The sequence below is a fragment of the Platalea leucorodia genome (genome assembly GCF_965183815.1).
Source record: "Platalea leucorodia genome assembly, chromosome: 1".
NCBI classification, from domain to species: Eukaryota; Metazoa; Chordata; class Aves; order Pelecaniformes; family Threskiornithidae; genus Platalea; species Platalea leucorodia.
Window position 1 is genome coordinate 98,024,560 of NC_138823.1, and position 21,595 is coordinate 98,046,154.

General features: G+C 45.6%; 1 protein-coding gene across 3 annotated transcripts in view; it reads right to left on the bottom strand.

Moving 5' to 3' along the window:
* Window positions 1-8,232: 8,232 nt before the first annotated feature.
* LOC309594276 (transmembrane protein 14C-like) overlaps window positions 8,233-21,595 on the bottom strand; it is a 28,757-nt gene continuing 15,394 nt past the window's right edge. For 2 of the 3 annotated variants that reach the window (XR_014228998.1, XR_014228999.1), the window contains 2 exons: window positions 20,444-20,653; window positions 8,233-19,370 (listed from right to left, as the gene is read on the bottom strand). The gene's annotated coding sequence lies outside the window, so the exon portion shown is untranslated. Of the gene's footprint in view, window positions 19,371-20,443; window positions 20,654-20,828; window positions 20,948-21,489; window positions 21,536-21,595 lie in introns of all 3 variants that reach the window. The other variant, XR_014229000.1, reaches the window with a different exon arrangement.

Here is a 21,595-nt window from a genome sequence, read left to right on the forward strand (position 1 = left end):
TGAAAGGTCATTGTCTTGAGAAATTTTCAGTAAGGCCATTCTTAATGGGAATTAAGAACTAGGGAATGACATTATTACACTCTGCTAAGTCCACTGTTTTCCTAGAGAGAATTTTTCCTTCCTTTACTTTTTAAAATGTATTTTTTTCTCCAGTTAGGTTAACATAGCTTTGCTGAGTTAAGCTGAGTGAATGGCACCCAGCTCTCAGCAATCTGTTAGCCAAGTCAGCCTCTGAAGACATTACAACACCAAATCTGAGTCACCGCATCGGCAGTGGCGCTGCGTTCCCCCTCATTCGTTGCAGGGACTTTTGGGGACATACTCCATACCGTTTGTACTGAGTAGGGTGCGATTCTTTCTCAATTAGTTGTGTGAAATAGACCACCATGCTACGCTGGCCTGTCCTCGTGAGCATCCAGAAGGACTGAGGGAAGCTGAGGAAGGACAAATGGCCTTTCAGTAATGCAGACCGTGTCCTCACCGCGACGCAGGCAACTGCAAACATGAGCGAAAGCAGAATCTGTGCTCAAATCCACATCACTAGTGCTGCCTGTTACTCCTGACTTGAAGTAATATCAAATCTGGGCAAGATAGATATTTTGTGCAAGGCAAAAAAGGTTAAGGCAGCAGCAAAGTGCTTTGCTTTGAAGATGTGTCTAGCCAGGACCGAGGTTCCCCGGGCTGTGTGTATTGAACTACGAAGCCTCCGGTGTTCTGTATATTAGATCTTTCCACTTGCAAGCCTGCCAGCCTTGTCAAGAGAGCTTGCATTTTTTTCTTAAGGTTGCCAAAGCTTGCTTCAAGGAAGACACACACAGACACAGAGATTTCTCTCACAAAGACAATAATTTTATTCTTTCTTGATGTTTTTCTTAGCCTGAAATAAGTTATTAGCATAGAGTTGCACATAGAAAAAAACCATAAAAGTCTCATTCTTTTTCTGTTTCTAAATTCTGCAAATGAAAGCAACCAGCAGGAAACTAATAAAAGTGTTGCAGTCACAATTCTGTTCCTTTCAGTTGAGTTTTGCAGCTCCGGGTCATTACACTGTACAATGTGCATATGCCAACTTTATGTGAGAAATCCTAACTTAATAGCTCTTCCACAGAATTCTGATACGGTTGTTTGCAGCGATTTGAAACTGTCTTCTCAGTTGGATTTCATACATTGTATGAAGTTCTTTCTGTAGAACTATACTGGTTTCTTCTTAAATAAATGTTGAGATTATAAAAGTCAGAAATCCTTGATTTTTTTACTTTTTATGTAATTATTTTCATTTAACTTTTATTTAGCATTGTCTTTAGTTTTATTATTATTAAAGTAGCTAGTAAGTTGAAAGTACTAGATATAAAAGGATATATAGCAGGTATAGAAGGATCAATCAAGCGTACATGACGTGCAAATACTTGTTATCTGTTGGTGTAAGTAAAACGCAGAAAGTTGGTGGTCTTCCAGATATAGATAACACTTAGCAGATAAAAGTCCTCAATTTACTTTCCCAATGCGTGAAGGTGTCTTCCCACATATTGCAGAGGTTTCTATCTAGAGCCCGCTGAACTCAACAGAAAGATGAAGATCCGCCTGATAGAGTACCAGGATCCCACACTGTTTCTTTCTTACTTCTCTGTACTTAAAAGAAAATCTGGTCTTTTTCAGGCTTTTTTAACATTTATCCTGTCAGACTGCATGGCTGCGTTTCTCAAACCTCTCATACATCAGTCTGAACAACAATGGAAAGAGATGAATAATACATAGCTTCAGTGAAATCCTGAAATGGAGCTTACTGTCTCTCCAAATACTTCTCAAGTTCCAGGATTTTAAGATTAATTAGCTAATTTCCTTTTACATAAATCAGTGTCTTCAAACATGAAGCAGCTGTGAATTTTCATTAACCAGTTGGCTTCTTCTGGGGTATGAGCTTTGCGATCACCACTACCAGGCTTCTTCTATGGCTTTGAGACTTGAAATCATTTGCAGGGAAATAACAGTGCTTCAGAGACGAGGCAAAAGCGGTGATTCAGACCTGTCTGGTTCTCCCACTCAGCCGTACTGACTCATCCACAGCTTTCGTACACAGCACGAGAAAGGATGTGTGAGCTGAGTTGCTCAAGTCCTTTTCTACATCTAATGCCACACAACTGGCAGTTTCTCAGGCCGACAGGCATTTGTTCTTGCAAAGACCCATACGCTTCATTTTAGTGTCTCTTTGAATGCATTTCCACTGAGACAATCCACAGAAGTTCTCGCTCTGGGATCTGAAGGCAGGAACTGCTTTAACATTTGTGGTATTAAATGGTCCAAAGTGCAACAGAGAGAACTAGAGAAAAGTAGACCACATGTGCTAGCAAAGGGTTCATGATACATTCAGCCATTCTTCGTTCTGGTCAGTGGGAATTGTGTCCATACCTGGCCTCTCTGAGCCTGTTCTGAGTTTATTCTTTCCTGGTTTCCAGAGCCTTTCTTTAGAAGATGTGTATGCCAAATGTCGATGGGCTGAAAGGAAGCCAGCGAGGCTTCAAGAAACTACATCACTAACAAGATACTTCTGAGGGCGTTGGTGCTCTGTTCACTACGGCATGGAGAAGGACCTAAATAACTACAGTTTCCACTCTTTGACAATACAGACATCCTACAAAGGAAGATGAGCGTCTGTATTCCCACATCACAAGTGGAGAAATGAGGCGCAGAAAAAATAAGTGCAATGTTCTCTGTTGGGTTTGCATTTTTGGGGTGCTTGAGAGCAACTAGGCACCTGAAGCGGGGCACTCAGCTGGTAGACGCAGTTTTGGGCTAGCTGGCTTTCCTAAGCTCCTATCAGTTGCAGTTCAATAAGGTGAGAAAGCAGGTAGAGAACCTGTTAGCAAAGATGGACATGGGATCCCTTAATGAAAGGAAGGAATGGGCGCATAGCTGCATGGGTACAACCATGCCCCGTGAAGGTGTAATGTGTGCTTAAAGGTCACATCAGTCATTCCCTCCCAGCAGAAACAGAGGCGTATGCACCAGACAGCACGCATGCGGGCCCTGAATCATCAGAGGTGTTGCATGCTGCTCACCTGCAGCTGAAAGCCCTGACATGCCTTCAGCAAATCAGACATACCTAGAGCACAACACCGGGTATTAGACCTGCACGGGAGACGGGATTCCTGCCCACAATAAATTTAGGTTTCTGTACCTGTGCCTTGGCCATTCGTAGCTTTGCCTGGGCTCCTGCCAAGTATCCAGACACCCTGGACAAATGCAATGGACTGGGCAGAAGCAGCTAAAGCTTACTAAGCCACCTTAGCAAATCCATGGTTGCTGAAATATGTAAGTGGACCCATGAAGAAGGGGATTCTCGTATTGGTACTTTGCTGGGTAAAAAAAAATAACAGGGTGTTGTGGCTTAAGCCGGCCGGCAGCTAAACACCACAAAGCTGTTCGCTTACTCCCCTCCCTCCCCAGTGGGATGGGGGAGATAATCAGGAAAAAAAAAGGAAAAAAAAAGTAAAATTTGTGGGTTGAGATAAAGACAGTTTAATAGGACAGAAAAGGAAGGGAAAACAATAATAATAATAATAATAATAATAATAATAATAATAATAATAATAATAATAATAATAATAAGTGATGCACAATGCAATTGCTCACCACCTGCCAACCAATGCCCAGCCCATCCCTGAGCCACGGTCACTGACCCCCACCCCAGGCAACCCCCCCCCAGTTTATATACTGACCATGACATCACACAGTACGGCATAGCCCTTGGGCCAGTCTGGGCCAGCTGTCCTGGCTGTGCCCCCTCCCAGCTTCTGGTGCACCTGGCAGAGCATGGGAAGCTGAAAAAGTCCTTGACTGGTGTAAGCACTGCTTAGCAACAACTAAAACATCAGTGTGTTATCAACATTATTCTCATCCTAAATCCAAAACACAGCACTATACCAGCTACTAGGAAGAAAATTAACTATCCCAGCTGAAACCAGGACACAGGGTGAATGAGTCATATAGAAATTCTTAATTCTGAAAAATGGTTTTGAGCCTAAGCAGAAGTATGTGTCATATCACACTTGTTAAGTGCTGTGCAAATAGGTGTAATCCGCTGCCGAAGTGATTATTATTTTAGCCACAGAACATTGCACGTTGCTTGCAGGGCAGCTGAGATGTTACTTTAGGATGAAAGCAGCAGAGAATCATCACTTCATTAGCTATGCAGGACTGCGTGAAAGCGAGCACACGTGATTTCCAGACTTCTAAGCCTGCCCATGCAGCATGGGTCCCGAAAGGGTACGGTTTGGTAGAAACCCCCTTTTATATGGGAACGTAGCGCAAGACTGCTCTGTGCTGGAGTCAGTCACCCCCCTCCTCAAGTGTCCTCTCTCTGAAAGCAGCTGGGACTTCAACGCAACTTGTAAGAAGCCTTAACGGAGGCAGTTATGGAATAGGTTTTAAAGGAAAATACACCTACTATTGCAGGTATAATTTTTAAATGTCAGGTATGTTAAATGCTGCAGATCTGGACAGCCTTCCAGGATACTGCAAATCGGTTACATTTCATAGTGAAAAACCTGCTGCTGTTTGACAAAGGCTCAGTGGTTCAGGCAGGGTAGGCAGGAATTTCTGTCTACCTGTTGCAACAAGCTCACGTCCTGTGTGCAGTAAGAAGATACCAAATCCCAGGAGCATCTGTTTCCTGGGAATAGATGAACCCAGCTAACTGCCTCTGGAGAGTGCTCTCTTCTAATGCAGGCTTGTGTCCTGCTGCTGCTCTTTACACATGCTTTTTTTTTTATGATACTCAGTACAGAGACTGGCACTTTTCCTATGATCTGTCCGAAACCAGATTTGTTAGCTTCCTGGACACGCTGAAATACCCACCCTTCTCTTTCCCCTGCTGGGCTATTCAAGGGAAAGGTACTGAGGCAGTGGTATTTACTGCATTACCTCCTGCGGTCCCTGCCAGCCTGAAGTATGATCCTACGATCCTAGGCAGCCTTCCTCATTTGTTCCCACTTCGATTTGGAGTTTATGGCACATGCATTTGGAGCTCTGGATTGGTACCATGATTATTTTTAATCTGAACAAATAAATGCAAGTCAACAAGTCTTCCTTTTTTATGCATTGAGAAAAAAAAAAAAAAAAAATGAGAAAAAACATTAGTTAAGTCTACACCAGTAGCACAAGCAGGGTTAGTGCAGTTTGCTTTCAGACATCGGTGTGCCTCTGCACAGCTATTGCTCCCTTAAAATCATGCTCTTTAGGACTGTAATGCTGTTAAATCTCAGGCTTTAAATTTGCCAGCTGTACTGATGCGATCGTGTTGAAGTCTGGCCTGCATTACCTGCTCTGTGACCTTGCTTCATTAAATCAATAATGGTCAACCATGTGTTCTTTATTTGCACAAAGGGTAAATTCAGTCCAGTCCAGTTTCTAGGCTGTGGGCTCTTTGCAGGTTCTCCTTTATCTGCAATAGTAAAACCATTATTTTTGGTTCTTTCTGGAGGTTCTTTCTTCAATCCAGGCAAGTATTGAACGTTTATAATGTCCATAGTGAAGAAGGTGAGCATTGTCACCCTCAGGAAGGCAGTAACATCCCCTGGTCGGAGCAGGAAGGCCAGTCCATCCCCTGGGGTCCCTCGGGTCCCCATCCACACGGGGCGAGGAGGGTACGCTGTCAAGTGCTTCAGGGGATCGGAAATTTGCAGCACTGATTTCCTTATAACAAAGAAACAGTCAGATGTTTTTTTAATTCTCTCCCTCCTAAGAGCCAAAGGTATTTCTTGGATTTTTCAAAGCTGGAGACTTCCTCCTTGAAATCAGGCTTAATCGCTTCCCCTTCCTCTTCTGCCTTGCCCTGTGCCTGCCGTCATTCAGAACAGGTCCTCCCCTGGTGTGCCCAAAGGAACACGGTAAAAGTCAACAATTTCTGGTGTCCAGGCCTGAATCATCACTGTCAAAATCAACAGGAGAGAGCGGCACTCTCATGAAATCTACAGACTGAGGCAGGCAACCGGGCACCAGTTTTAATGAGGTTACATTTTTGAGATGTTCTTTGAAATTGTAACAGCTAGAGATCAACTCCCAACTCAAAAGATAAGCAGATAATTTCCACACCAGAAATTCCTGTTAATATTTAAGCAAGGCTTAATCTTCCTCTTGAAATGAAAATACGCTCTTTCAAAGGAACTTTATTTAAGAGAAGAATGTTTCTTCAAAAGTATGTTAACAGCTCAGATAACTATGTATATCATCATCAGGCTTCAGGCATTAATCATTAGGAATAACACAGATACCTAGTAGTTTAGGAACTGGTGCAGCAACTGTGGTTTATTAAATAACCCCCCCATGAAAGGACTTCATGAGTTCTCGTCAGAGTGAGGGCTGCAGCAGGGAGCTTCCAGTTGCCACACATCACCTATAATGCACAGTGTTCCAGCTGCATACATGCCTTTCCAATGTTTAAGGACACATCACCTTTCAGTGCAGGAGAAATGACCAAAAGTGGATGAATGAGGATCGCTTAGTAATAGGAGAACATTTTTTTTTTTAATATTAATGAGGCTATACTATAGCACTCAGCAATTCTAATATTAGAAAAGCATAGCAACAAAGAAAGTAGGGCAGCTTTATTAAGGACATTATGGAATCACGAATCTAATGCGGTACACATCGGGCTGTGTCCCACATATACTCTATGTGGGACACTGTAAAATGTATGACTGTGCTCCTATTGTTCTAACGAGAGACAAGACAAAGGAGGGTGCTGAACACAGCAATGCAATCACTGGCAACGTTCAGCGAAATATCTCTGTCAGATGCATAATTTTTTGTTATTTACCATGAAAAGCTAGGCTGGCTTTAATCACATTTACAAACCATTTTATAAAGTCAGAGTTAGAGCGTTTACCCTGAGACTTTAGACTTAACCGGATTTGATTCCACAGAGAAATAGTTTGAAATGTAGTAAACGTTGTGATTGGGGAAGGCTCAAAGGCAAGTCAAAAATAAGCATGAAGCACTTGCCATGAAATCATGCACGTCTTGAAAGGAGAGATGCTTGCATTTTCTGTCATTCATTTCACACTTGAAAAACTGCAGGCATTTCAGATCCCAGGCAAGGGAAGGAGAAGCTCTGTGATTTCAGTGTTGGAATGTGACGTTCTCATTTTTGCGTTGTTTTTATCATTTCAGATATCTGAGCAAAGAATCCCTGTGTCGTTCATCTGGCATAGAAAATGGCCCAGATTTAAATTGTGACTCATTTTCATGACAATTAAGGAGGAGGAAATATTAACTCTTTTCCCACAGCAAATGCCCTAAGCCTAGATTCAAAGCAGTCTCATGTGGATGCAAATCCTGCTCTTCTCTGTGGTAAACTGCAAATAAGCACAGTCACAAGGCTTTACAGCCCTGCAGTTATGCCTTTCATTCAAGGCAGACAAACCTGTCTTGAGTCGGTTCCCCGACATCAGACCTGCAGTAGAGCTAACCAGTAGCTAACAAGTTTTAGTGGCCCCCAGTGTCATCTCCTATTTCTCTTTCTCCCCCGGGCAGTGCATCATGTGGTGGTATTTGATCTGAACATTGAGGGCTGCCAGCATGCTGCACTCAGCATGTTTATTTTGCAAAAAAAAAAACCTACCGAAAAGCAATGCTAAACAGTCTTGGAATAATTCAGAAGCAACAACTGGGATCCGGGAACTTGGTAACCTGCATGCACGGCAGCATCCTGGCAGAAGGACCAGGCTGCCCTTGGAAATGCCGCAGAGCTCAAGTCCTTCCTGTTCCTGGAAGAAGGTGTAATTGCAGCGAGTGGTGCAGTGGGATTTGGAAACTCTCCCGCAGGCATCCATGGGGGGTTACGCTGTGTTTGGGCTGGGCTGGTTTAGTACAAAACATGGGCAGGACGTGTAATGCTGGAGTGACTCTGAGAGCCAGACAGAAAGGAGGGAAGAAGCAGATGAGTCCCAGGTTACAAGCACCGTAGTAAAGAGCATCTCTTTCCCTGGGCTGAACTGGTGCATCAAGGCTGCTTTGCTTTTCATCTCCTGACTTCCCAGGATGCCAAACTCCAGCTCTCTGGTTTTCTCCCTTCAGATGTAGTGGGTCCCAGTTCCCCGCACGCCCCAGAAACCTCACGGGTTGTGACTTGCTGCTCCACAGAAATGTCGGGCTCTTCCAAGCTTTTCTGGTCAGACCTACCTGATGGTTTCAGAGGTATCTCTCCATCACAAGAGACCTGTGGGGAACATAAATGGGACAAGACAAGGGTAGAGACACGGGTGTTTGGAGAGGGGGAAGGCCAGGCAGAAAACACAAGTGCCTTGCTCCTCAGAAAGGCAATACAGAGAAACATGAGGCAAAAAAAAAAATACATTTGCTGGAAGCCCTTTGCGAGGGAGGGCTGGGAGTGAGCGGAGGTGAACCGAAACGGCAGCCAGCAGCGACAGGGTTAGCAGCGTGCCTCCCTCCTCCTCCCTTTTCTGACCACAGAGGCACGAAAACTTGCTACCTCCTGTTGTGAAAAATGAGCTGGGTGGGGTTTAAACAATCTATTTTAATTGTCACTTAAAGGAGAAAGCAAGTGACCTTGGTTAAAGTTATCAGGTTTTATTCCTGTTTTGCATTTGTATTTAATCATTTTTCCAAAGAACAGGTGATGCCTAGTAGTTGGTAACCACTGAGATTTCTTCCATAGCACCTGAAGCCTTTTGCTATATTTCATACTTTCTTGTTTTGCTGACTTAGAATGTGATATGTATATGTTCAAATACTTAAACAACAGAAATTTTTATTCAAATGCTTAATGTTTATCTTTTATTATCTTAGAAAATCACAAATTATATTTTGTATTTACTAGGTAATTCAATTTTTTTCTTAGGAGTTATGTTGAAGTGCCTTTGGATAGAAATTAGGCTTTAATAACAGAAAAAGGCAGCATTGGTTTTCATTATGAAATAAAGTCACGTTAAATGATTTGGATGTGAAAGAAGAAGAAGGTGTCAAAGCATATTTTGTATTTGAAGTTAACTGAATTATTAAACAAAAAAAACTGATGTTCATGAAATAACCAGTGCTTAAACAGCCTAGAACGAGTAGATCTCAGCCCTGGTGTCTCAGTTTATTCATAGACTGGTGGGTAGGAAAAAGAAACTTCCACCTTTTTTAACCTGCAATTAATTTCTCATTTCTAGTGAACGAGTCATTCACCAAGTGAAAATGAAGAGACTGAAATAAAGGAAATAGGCTTTCCTCACTTGCGATAAAGGCTCAAAGTGAAAAAAGCTTGTTCATCACTTCGATAAGCAGTTGTTCCAGGAGTTTCCTCACTGCCTTAGCTCCCCATTTCAGTGCTCTGCCTTTTTTTAAAACCTTGTTAGCAAACGTGTTACTAAAACCCTGGGCTTTTAATCTGAGCAAGGACTGGACCGCAGGTCTGCCCTCCTGCTCACAAGCAAGCGCCCTCTCTTGTGAGCTGCGAGGTCGTAGTTGGCTTGGGAAAGATGGAAGCACTCCATAGGGAGTGGGAGGGCTCCACTGGGAGGGAGAGGCTGAGAGCTGCCATGAGCCTGCATGCCAGAACAACCTCCCAAAAAGCGGGAGATGAGATTTCATGTTCCCTCACGGCAGATTTGGGGGTTGAATTTGATTCTTCTGCAACTCGAACTAGTGCCTTAACTGCAGAGTTCGTGTGCAAGAGGGAAAATACCACTCATCTCCAGATTTGCTGGGGGGGGGGGGGGGGGAGATGAACTTTGACTCCAGATGCAGAACAGGTTGGGAAGCACCATGGTGGCATTTAAACACAAGACATGCAGCTCAGCCTTGTCAGAGATGCGTATGTTTGGCTGCATGGACAACAGCAAAAAGCCATGCGTTGAAAGCGATGCTTCTCAAATCCAGAGCAACTTACGTCTTTGGGGAAAAAAATCAAAAGGCTATTTTGTGCAATCACCACAGTAGCTTTTATTTGCAACCAAACACAATTAGGGATGTTCAGTACTTGTATTTTCCCCATTCTGTCTGTTCGTGCTGTCATCGGTGATAATTTCATTTTGTTTTTAAATTGTGGCACTTCTACAGATCACCTTCTGATATCTTACAGACCGTTAGTAGTTTCCAGACTGGAGGTTAAAAAGCTTTGACCCCGGGGACTCAACTATTGGAAAGCTAAGAGCGTGGAAAGGTTGGGAGCACAGAAGGATAAAACTGGATTTTGTGACTGCCAAAAATATTAAACTCTCCTAAATCTAGCACAGAGTATTTTCCCATGTCACAATCAGCACATCCTAAAACAGAAACCAGATCTTCTGAGTTTCAGCCCGAAACCTCTCTACTGGGCTATGGTTATTGCATCTGCGTTAGTTTTGCATTCCCACGTCTGGTAGAAAAGCACAGTTTTAAAGTCTTAAAATCCCAGTGAACCCTTCATTAACACCAAGAAGCTTCCAAGGCATCCTCCACACTTCTGATTGACTCCAAGTTTACTCGTCTTGAATTAGACTTGTTGCACAGCCAGCTTATGTTGATCATTTGCAGGAAAGAGGTTTCTCTGGGTTTTCGTAACACATTGATTAGAACCACCCTGTTTCCATCAGGGGAAGTAGATGATTCATACCATGGGACCTCCTTTTCCACATAGTTCAGACACATTGGCTACTTCCCTCTGCTGGAGGGAATCAAGATTCATTCTGGACAGACAGCCCAACCTACTGAGAGATCCGTCTGAGGACAAGGAGACTTCCAGAGGTGCCAGTCAGGCCATGTTCAGTACTTGGTGCTGTAGAGTGCTTCTAAATTAGACCTCAGCACTGGATAAAGCAAGATACAGGATTGAGGATTTGGACTATGCAAACCAAGCAGCTGAGGTCAAGATTTCCAGAAACCAAGATTTTCTGGTCTGTCCCGCTGGCCCTGGAAAACATTTTCAGCCTTTGTGCTGTGCTTGCTTTCTTGATTAAATACAGAAGTTGCCTGTATGCTCATAAACCTCCAGGGGAGGAGGAGTACCACTGAGTTTTAAAGAGTTTTAAAAGCGTAAGATGGCCTAATTTCCTCTCATGACTCTCAAAACTCTCTCCTAATTTCCCGTCAAATAACTGCCACATTAATCAAATTGCAGCTTGCATGGCAAAATGTGATCTTGCCAGTTTCTCTGCCTGTAACTGTTTAGTGCTCCTTCAGCTGACTTCTGAAAGCCTGGTTCAAATGGATCAATCTTTTTACATTCAGTTCATCTTCAAGGTTAGGAGAGTTTTGCCGTGCCCAGTACACTGGTGTAGAAAAATCTTCTCGGTAGCAGAAGAGATACATGCCACGTACAGTCATTATTGCCTGAGACAAAACAGAAATTACTGGCACAGGAACGTCCGATCAATACGTGGAGGAAATTTCTGTGCTCTTCACAGAAGACACAAGGGAAGGGGAGAGACAAGAGAGAAGCAGAATTTGCTGCCTTAGAAAAGGAAGATGAAGATGTTCAAAAGAAATGTTAAGTAAAAGACAGGGAATGTAGGGAATTGAAAAAAAGTTTATTTACAAGAGGTCCCCAAAAGAGATGGCATAAAACAAGCACTGAATTGTACGTAGAGTTATTTGGATGACTGGTCTGGGATTTGCTCACTTCATGTTTGCAGGGAGCAAAACTCTGAAAAGTTTTTGTCAGAAATGCAGTTTGAGGCATCTTGTCTCTCTCCAGGAATTCACTGTTGCTTCAGAGTTGCACAAGTAGCTCTTCCAGTTACCCGAATAGTCATGGAAAAATGCTAAAAGAGTCCTCCCACCCCTCCACCCCCAGCCTCTTTTTAATTGCTCACTGGAAACTTTTCACACTATCCATCACCCAAGTCCTGTCAAACCTCCCTTCCAAATAAAGCTGGGCTCCCGGCAATTCCCCTAGGAAAGCGGTGAGTTCAATGCTTGCTGTTGGTGAGCTGGGCTGCAGAGCATTTTGGTAACCTCCCCTCCCTGAAGTATTCCTCTTCCTTTGATCTGCAACCAGCTCCCCTCAACACCTGCATGTGGGGAAGAGCAAAGGAGCTGGAGATAACCTCACACCTGGTGACCGCTCTCCTCCCTTCCCACTGAAATCAAAACCCTCTGCAACAGCAGAGGTTCCTGAGAGGCAAAGAGAGGACTGGGGTTCATGCACCTTCATGAACGGCTCAGGCAGCAGCATGCTGGCAGCAGTGCACGAGGGCTGTGCGAGGGCTGCATCGTATCCCTGCGGGTAACCGTAAGCCCCAATGCGGCAGCCGTTCATCCCTCCCGACTGAGGAAAAGCTCATGAACCCAGAAGTCTCCCAACCCCCCCGGCAGAGGTTTAGCCATGCGGCAAAAGCCCATCAGTCCTTCCCTTGGCCATGAAGCCTGAAACAGTGTGTTTTCCACATGGGCAGAGGTACCCAGAGGGTACCAACAGCCAAAGAAGTGCAGGAGGAGAAGAGGAGCCACGGCTGGGGCACAGATATGGTGCCTGGATGTCTCCTGTTGCCTTTGCATGGACACCGTGCAAAATCAGCATTTGAGGGAGGTTTTTACTTTTATCCAGGACCATCTTGCCAGGTCATCTGGCAGACCAGTTGGTGTTTCTGCATGGGAGCTATATCTGGAAATTTCAGGCTTCCCTGGAGTGCGTGAGCCGACCAGACGTGTGCTGGGTGCTTGATAAGCACAGCCCTTCCCATGTGTGGGCACAGCATCGCTGCGCAGCCGTGCCATAGGTCCAACGCTTGCTGGCGGCTCTTTGTGTACCCAGGACATGAACGCCATCTGTACCACACACACACAACATGCTCATGGCTTTCCAGAAGCCTGGGGGCTACCAAGGAGGCATTACGTTGCATACGTGGGCATTTGTGTACCCAAAATCTCCTAGGGAGAAACATGCCAACCCTCAGCATGGGTCTTCCTTCATCTGCAGAAAGGCTTGGCTGTCCCTGTTGAATGGCCCCTCCGCACGTCCCTGTATCCGTAATTCATCTGGTGTGCAGGCTGTGCTCCAACAGGCTGTGTGTGATGCCTCTTTTCAGCCAAGCCAGTGGGAGCTGTGTTCTTCTTTACTTATCTCTGGCTGGTTCTTCACCTACTTGTTACATATATATTAGTGCCTTTTCACTCCGTAGAAATAATTTTTAATGTGTCCATAGAGCTGATTGTATAAGATGCCACATCACGACAAACAAGGCATTTCGTGTTCACATAATGCCAACTGCTTTTCATTAGCAGGTCCCAAAGCACTTTATAAATTAGTCTGGCATCTTTATCTCCAATTCACACACAGGGACACTGAGGCGCAGGTAGGTGGGCAATCTACGGTCAGTCTCAGCTCAGCATTGAGTCCAGGGATAGAAACAATGTCTACTCGATTCAAGTCCAATATTGTATAAACAGGGGCCCCTGGGTTTGGTTATTGGGGTTTTAAGCCCCTATTTACCACTTACTTTCATATACCTTGTGTATATTATACCTTTTCTCTCCCCAGAGAAGCCCTGTGTTGTGCACCTCACCCTTCCCTCCATGGCAAAACAGATGGGAGCCAGCTGACAGCAATCCGCTGCTTCTTTCTAGCACACATGTGATTTCTGATCAAAAGCCAGCAGCTTGGTTGGCAGGAAAAGACTGAAAAATATCATTGCAATTAATGTGGAGAAACTCGAAGCTACAACACGATCAGCAGTTCCGCAGAATGAAACATAAAAGTGCAAAAAGACTAAGCGACGCTTTGCAAGCCATATGGGTGTTTTTTTCAGGGACTGCTGGACGATTTTTAATAGACCAGTTGGATGGGCAAATTCCTGTGATTTTAGGGCAGGTTATGGGATGACAGAAAATCTGCTAGATGGGCATCTCTGGTGGAAAAAGGAAAAGAAAAAGAAGGTGGATATCAGAACCACAGAAGGTTTAATACTGCTGGGTTAATGCAGAAAAAACTCTTTCATGGCAATCTGCCTGGGTTGGGGTTGCAGAACCTCAGTCAAATTCAGAAGCAGAAGAGTGAGATCAATACAGAGCAGAGTACCAATTAACCTCCCTGATTTTCAAGAGCATCCCTCATTTGTCCTCTAAAATTTCCTTTGTCTCTGTCACAGTTCAATAGACAGCACTGAAATGTCCCTTATAAGTTATGGAGCAGGTTGCAGCTAGCGGGAGAAGCAACACCATATACATTAGAAATCTGTGTTAATCATACATAGAAAAACTTCCAAGTTTAAATATGTATGGTTCCTTGCCTTACATCAGAGATTTAGTTGAGAAACAGACATGATTTTTTAAGTAAATGCTTTTTTAATTCTCCTCAGTGCTATGTTTCTTTAAAATACAGTGTATACCCTTGTATATGTAATATGGCCGTGTTAGGGAAAATACAAACAAGCTGCACTGAAGACAGAAAATGCTTAGATTAGTGTCTTCCTCTGAGAGCCAGGCAGCTGCAGCTCCAGCATCTCTCTTCATTCCCCTTCCCTGCAAGCACCCTAGCAAACATTTAAAAAGCAAAGTTTCAACCTGAACGTAGAATTTCACGATTTTAGTTAGTTGGGTTTAGGTGGTTATGTTACCTCATTCCTTTTTCAGGGCAGGTCTCCACTGCAGGCCTGAACTGGCCAGCCAGGGTGAGTTTTATCGCTTGCTCCTTTACCTCCCTCCCTTCCTTTTCTATGAAATCTTCTGCATTTTTGCTCCCTATGGGGAGCGCTGGAGAAACACTTCAAACCAACAAGTGGAGATGGCAGCAACCGGCTGACAAGCAGGGCAGGAAGCCCAGCTGCACCGCAAACAGGCGCCGCACGCTTGTGGTCGCTGAGGTCCACTTGCCATTTCGTTACGGGGCGGGTCTCGCTCAGCAGCCGTACCCGCCAGCCTGGAGGGTGTGACACAGCCAGCCCAAGCCTTGAGCAAGCCATCAGCCCCTTCCTGCCTCTGCAAAACACTCCCCTGCCTCACCGGGCTGCTGGGGGGCTGCGTTTTGCATAGTAGTGTTTTCTATCTCCCATCTTAGAATCATAGAGTCACAGAATGGTTTGGGTTGGAAGGAACCTTTAAAGATCACCTAGTCCAACCCCCTGCCATGGGCAGGGACATCTTTCACTAGATAAGGTTGCTCAAAGCCCCATCCAACCTGACCTTGAACAATTCCAATGATGGGGCATCCACAATTTCTCTGGACAACCTGTTCCAGTGTCTCACCACCCTCATGGTAAAAAAATTTCTTTATGTCCAATCTAAACCTACCCTCTTTCAGTTTAAAAACATTGCCCCTTGTCCTGTCACTACAGGCCCTGGTAAAGTCTTTCTCCGTCTTTCTCAGTCTTTCTTCTAATCCGCCATTAATATATTGAAAGGCTGCAATAAGGTCTCCCTGCAGCCTTCTCTTCTCCAGGCTGAACAGCCCCAGCTCTTTCAGCCTTTCCTCATAGCAGAGGTGCTCCACCCCTCTGACTGTTTTTGTGGCCCTCCTCTGGACCCGCTCCAACAGGTCCATGTCCTTCCTGTGCTGAAGACCCCAGAACTGGACGCAGGGCTCCAGGTGGGGTCTCATGAGAGCGGAGTAGAGGGGGAGAATCACCTCCCTCGACCTGCTGGCTACACTGCTTTTTGTACAACCCTGTATACGGTTGGCTTTCTGGGAAGAAAGTGCACATTGCCAGCTCACCTCTGATTTTTCATCCACCAGTATCCCCAAGTCCTTCTCCACAGGGCTGCTCTAATCCATCTTCAGTAACAGAGCACTTTGGAGGAGCAAAGTGTGACTACCTTGAATTGTACAGGTATTCACAATGACAGCAAAAATAATGAGGAATAACAGCTGGGAGTATTCAGCAACCTGTTCCCTGCCAGAAGCACCACAGAAAATTCACATTGCTTCAGGACTGGATGCTCTAGGGTCTTTACATATCCTACCAGAATGATTTCACCTAAGCTGTGGCCTGCTCTAGATAGCCATCTTTCCCTACATCTCCCCTAATGAGCGCATCAGTTCAGGTCACTCGGGCAGGAGCAATGTGTTCCCAGGCACTATTTTCCCAAGGGAAGTGAGGAACATCCCAGGCACGGACAGGTCGTGCAACAGCAGGCTTCAGGAAGGTGGCAATGCTAATTGCTCTGTATTAATTTCATTAATTTTAGTTAATTGCTCTGGTGAGAGCAGCCTGCTGTCAGCTGTACCTCCTCCTTGTGAGGTGCTGAATCACTGGATTTGTTCTGAGTAGAAACCAAAAAATCGGTTGTCCTGAGCAGGGGTGGCCGAGGTGACCAGGGTGCTGCCAGGGACAGCGGTACCCCCCAGGAAGCAGCGTGGCGCAGCCAGCTGGGGGTACCCAGCCATCCAGCCCCTGCTCATCCCTGCCCTGGGAAGGTTTTCGGGCTGACACTTTGTCCGGGGCAGCAGTTGCCCATACTTGAGGGTTTTGAGCCACAGTGTGCAGGAGCTCACTGTGTGGCCCACGAGACCTGCAGTCGGGGAGCGAGCTCTGCCTCTGCAGCTCCTCCTCCCCATCACTCGGTGCCCTGCACCATACCGAGGGGTTTGACCGTAAGCTCACCCGGCCCCCTCCTGCGTTTTGGTGAAAGGGGGATCTTTTGCCTGGCTATTTACTCGGAAGGGCTCCATCTGTGCACAACCTTACACGTGTGTGTAGTCCTACTTAGGTGTCTGGCCAGTCGAAGTCACCAAACTACAGATATAAGAGACTACATAAGAGCTCCAAAGAGCACAAGACTGTTTTTTCTGCAAGCTGCTTTTCTCTGCTGCTTCTTTAGGAAGGAGGCCTGTCTACATAAATAAGGGCAACAATTAACTAAAGGGAGTGCGGGGGCAGGAATGGGGAGAGGTGAATTACAATCTCCATTTCCAAATTCAGCCCGTTCTGTGCCACAGCCAGATTCCACTTCAGCTACATTGGGTTAACATTTGAGGTCAGCCTTGGTAGCAATGTATACATTGCAATTCAACTGTAAATCTAAAATATGATCATACCTGGTGAAAGAAAGCTTATTGCTATTTATTTTTCATTAAGTGCATGACCTGAACAAAGCCACTTTTACTTTTTTCCCCACATTACTTTTTGTTTAAGTTTATAGCGTATTACAGTGACTCCTCCGTGCTGTACCCATCATATCATCTTATGATTCTGAAGAAAGAAATTGTATTTGATTTTGTCACCTGAATTTCATTTATTGGCAGAGACAGATTGCTGGCACTTCTGCACTTTGTTTAAAGTTTATATGAGAAAGGCTTTTGAGATGAGGAACAATGAGGGGTCAGGATTTCCATCTGGAGCCATATTTCTAGAGCACTTTATCACTTATAAAAATTCACTCCAGCCAAAAAGTAGATTATTTTTACTTATTGATACAATTGGTAATTGTCGTTTCAGGACAGTAATTCTTGTATTTCAGAAGTGTAAAGGAAAACGCTCACTGTAGATATATATATATTCTGCTCACATGTATTGCAAGGACACGGATCAGTAAATAGGGAAACGGTTAGGGAAACAGATGAAGGATTTGGGCACGTAAAGCAACAGGAGGGATAATTTCTCTGTGCCCACCGCTCTGGGTGAGCAAGGGACACGGGTTTTGTTTTGGAGCCTGCCTGCTGCACAACCGAGGGACAGCCATTTTGGCCCAAATCCAAAGGTGAGGAGCTGCAGCACCCTGCAGGCACCCTCCAGCAGGGTCAGCAGGGTTTAGTTAGGGGTTGCCAGATCCTGCAGCCCGAGAGAGGAGAGGCCACCGCAGCTCCACTCCCCCAAGTCCAACCCATAGCCCAGCTGCAAATATATTCCCAGTAGTCACACACACAAACACAGGTACGTATATACCACGTACATACGTAGGTACACATGGCCAGCTACACAGATCAATACAGAAACACTCAGCATTCACGCAAACACATGCAGCACCAACAGCCTTGTCCTGTTACCTTCTCAGCCTGATCAGGGTGAAGATCTATTCATAAGGGGGAAAAAAAAAGTATGAATACAATGTGGATCCCTCCGGTAGCTGCCCATAGACACTCAGTCTGGCACTGGATCCTCTCACCTCCAGTTGCCTCCTGTGCAGATACACACACAGAGAGGTCTCCCAGCAGACCCCAGTTGGCCAGGACCCCTTGGGTCACCAGCACCTCCAGCTTCCCGATGCACAGGACACATGCACACCCAGCCCAGACTTACAGCCACTTCCATATGCGGCTCCCTGGCCACTTACCCTTCCAGCCAGCTAGTCCATCTCAGTATTTGCTCCTCATCACACACCAACATACACACCCAGACTGGCTTCAGTTGCCCTGACACAGGCGCACACACACAAACTGCCTCCAGTTGCTGGCACCATGGATGCCCGGGTGCCTGTGACCGCCGGTCCCACTCCAGCGGCTGGCACTCGCACCCCGTACACACAGGCGCACGCTGATAGGGAGTCCCTCATCCAGGAAAAAAGAGTTTAACAGGGAGACAGGACAGACTGTGCTGGTCAGGAGCAGACAAGCATCCTGGCAAGCCCCTGCTTACCCGTGACCTCTCGCTTTTAAACCCTTATCCCTCTATTTTTCCCCACTTGTTCCTCCCCAGACCACCTCGATCCCTCTTTGTCCTCACCTTTGCTTCCTCCCCTAAACCTCCTGTAATAAGCTTTGTGTGATCCCAAGATGCTCATCCCCTGCACCTCACGATGAGTCCCCTACCCCCAGGCAGGGGCCCCCTCAGTCTATGAGACATCCTGGAGACAGCCTGGGGAGGAGCCAGGGCAGGGAGTTTTTTGGGTTCCCCCACCTGCGTGTGTGGAGATGAGCCTTTTATCACCTAACCTAACAGGGCAGAGAGGCCAAAGGGTGAAAAATATGAGGGGAGAGGGAAAGGGATAAGATATTCTGGAGGCAACACCAATAAAAGAGGGAAGAGCCCTCCAGGCTGCGGTGATGAAGGTTTTAGCCTCACAGCCTCCTCCAGGAGCTAAGGGGAGCCAGTGCAGCCTGTAGAAATAAAGTCTAAGGCTCACAACTGCAGAATTCGCAGTGAGCCAGGGAATGTACTTCACTGTGCCGCACCATTTTCCCTTCAATCCCCAGCCAGGACTCTCCACTCACCAGACTAGAAATGTTCCCTCCCTCCAGGGTTCAGTACCTGAACATATTGCCAGCTTCTCACCCAAAAGCATCCCAACAAAAAGCTGCAGAAATGAACAGCAGAGCATTGTAAATAAACACTCTATAGCCCTATTCCTTCCTCTGAAACCGCCTTAGAGGAAAGTTAAGGCACAAAAACGGCATCTTTCCCCAGCATACCACGATCATAGCAATTCCCTTTCCAAAGGCCAATTCTTTCAGCTCAGGTCTTCTCAAGTATCCTCTTGGATACAGCCAGGCTCAAAATTGTGCTTCATTCTTCCCGGATCTGGAAATACATGCATTAACAACAACTTCAAAATCAGTCAGTAAAGATTTGAACTCCAGGCTGGGGTTTCCATCCCTTGAGTCTCTGCAGGGTGAAAGACCTCTGGGCGAGGGTCCATACAGCACCAAGCACATCATTGGCACTTCCATCTCCGCTAGGAGCTCTAGGGCCTACTGTGGTTTGATAACAGAAACACTAGAGCAACAGAAGTTTATCTCCTAGCCCTATAAAATCACTCTTCTTGATATAAATGTGTCGATAACCCTCAAAGCCTATCTGCAGTCTTTTTTCTAGTTCTTCCATCAGCAGCAGGACTAACAAAGCCTGGTTCCTTGCATTCCCCATGCCCCCTTATGCAATACCTTCCCATGCCCTCACGCCCCCCCTCCAGATCCCACCAAAATGTTCTGCCCCTTCTCTGTTTCTACATGCGGTGTGACTGGTCAGGGGCCCTATGAATGGTGCTTGGGTGGTCGGCAGATGTCAAACAGACTGCTGAATTTTCCCTCTGCTCCTCTATTCAGCTAATGGTTTTCACAAATCTTAAAGAACTGAAGCTGCTGAAACGTTTACCTCTCTGGGAAATTCAGCTACGGGTGACAGAAAGTTCAAAACTTTTGGCAGAAAGGGGAATGGCTGGATGAACATGGCATGACTATATGAACCTCAGTTCTTTGGGAAACCAGATAATACAAAATTCTGACTTTCCAGAAGAGGCCATGAGAATATTCCTCCAAGAAGATGACATTTTTTTTAAATTTGGTCCAACTCCTCTGTAGGAGTCATGCTGTGCAAAGGAAAAGGAGAGCTTGTCTGGCATACTAAAGACCACAGCTGGTGCCTAACAGGTATGAGGGGCTGGAGAAGCATAACCAATGCTGGGTGGCACTTGTGTCATTCTCAGCTGGCCCCCCAATCCCTGCCGGCTGCGAGTAGCCAACATGACTTAAAGCAGCTCTGCAACGTTTTTAACTATGTGGGGGTGAAGGGCCACACTGCCCCCTCTCCTGGCTCTGCCGTGGGCGCAGATGAGTGCAGCTGGGAACTTCAGCCTAAAATTACTGATGACTTACCCTGTCAGTCTTGCCCATAAGCCAAAGCCATGCAGAGCCTCATTTCCCATGCAGAGGGAACTCCTGGGGATTAGGAAACTTCCCTGATGGAGAGGAAAAGGCGCATTGACTCAGAGATCTCAGCCTGCTCCAGTTTGCACTGCTTCACTCAGGGCGGCTGGGTGGACAGTGTCCCTTGTCTTCAGGGAGAGGATCCCATAAGAACATCTCCTTTAAAAAACAATTTTGAGTGGATTAGTGAATATTAGTTTACCCAGGCATGGCGATTAAACTAAGCCTGAATCAGTGTTGCCTCCAGAGGCACCTAAAGGAAAGCTTATTGCTTCAGTCTTCTCCTCTTCCATAAATTTCAGAGCAACCTCAGGAGAAATTAACACAAAAATACCTTCTCCTTACATTGTCCTCTGTAGGGAAATACTTGGATTTCTGAGAGGTTTTTTTGGCAAGATCCGCAAATAGACTCTCTGCCACCACAGTCAGATCTCTCTGTTGAAAAGCGAAAAGCTAAAGGCGGAAGGACAGAAACTCAGGTGGGTCAGCGGGCACAGCACGCCTCAGGTCAGCAACGCTTAGCCCTGCTGCACCTCAGGATAATCTTCTCAGAAACCACTTCAGATGTTTCACCCTTCCTTTTTTTTTTTTTTTTTGTTAACCACCTGTCTTTTAATTTTTTCCCTTGCTCCCATGGATGCCGCACAATCCTGTTTCCCCTCAGATTCGATGGAAACAGGGGCATACCCCATCTTCCCATTTTCGGGATGAACTGGAAGTGCAGCACCCAGCACTGGGCAGGGCATGGCAATACAAGATTCACTCTGCCTCTGGGCAATGCCACAGCTGAATTGAAATGTTCAGCTGCATACAAAATACGTATTTGAAAAGAATGAGAGACTAATGAAGACAGCATGACTCTGAGCGAGCACAAATCTTGTGTGGTGTTGCCATCTTGGATTTTAAACCAAGATGTCAATTGAAGATTTGAATGAGGTCAACTGCAGCGACCCAGCTAAACAAGATGCAATTAATAGTAGGCTGACCTCTCTTACCCTTCTTTCCCCAAACCTCCTCTTATTCTGTGTACCCGTACTGCTCCTGGGGCAAAAAAGAAAAACAGAGATTAGCACTAATTAGGTCTTACTTAACATGGTTGTT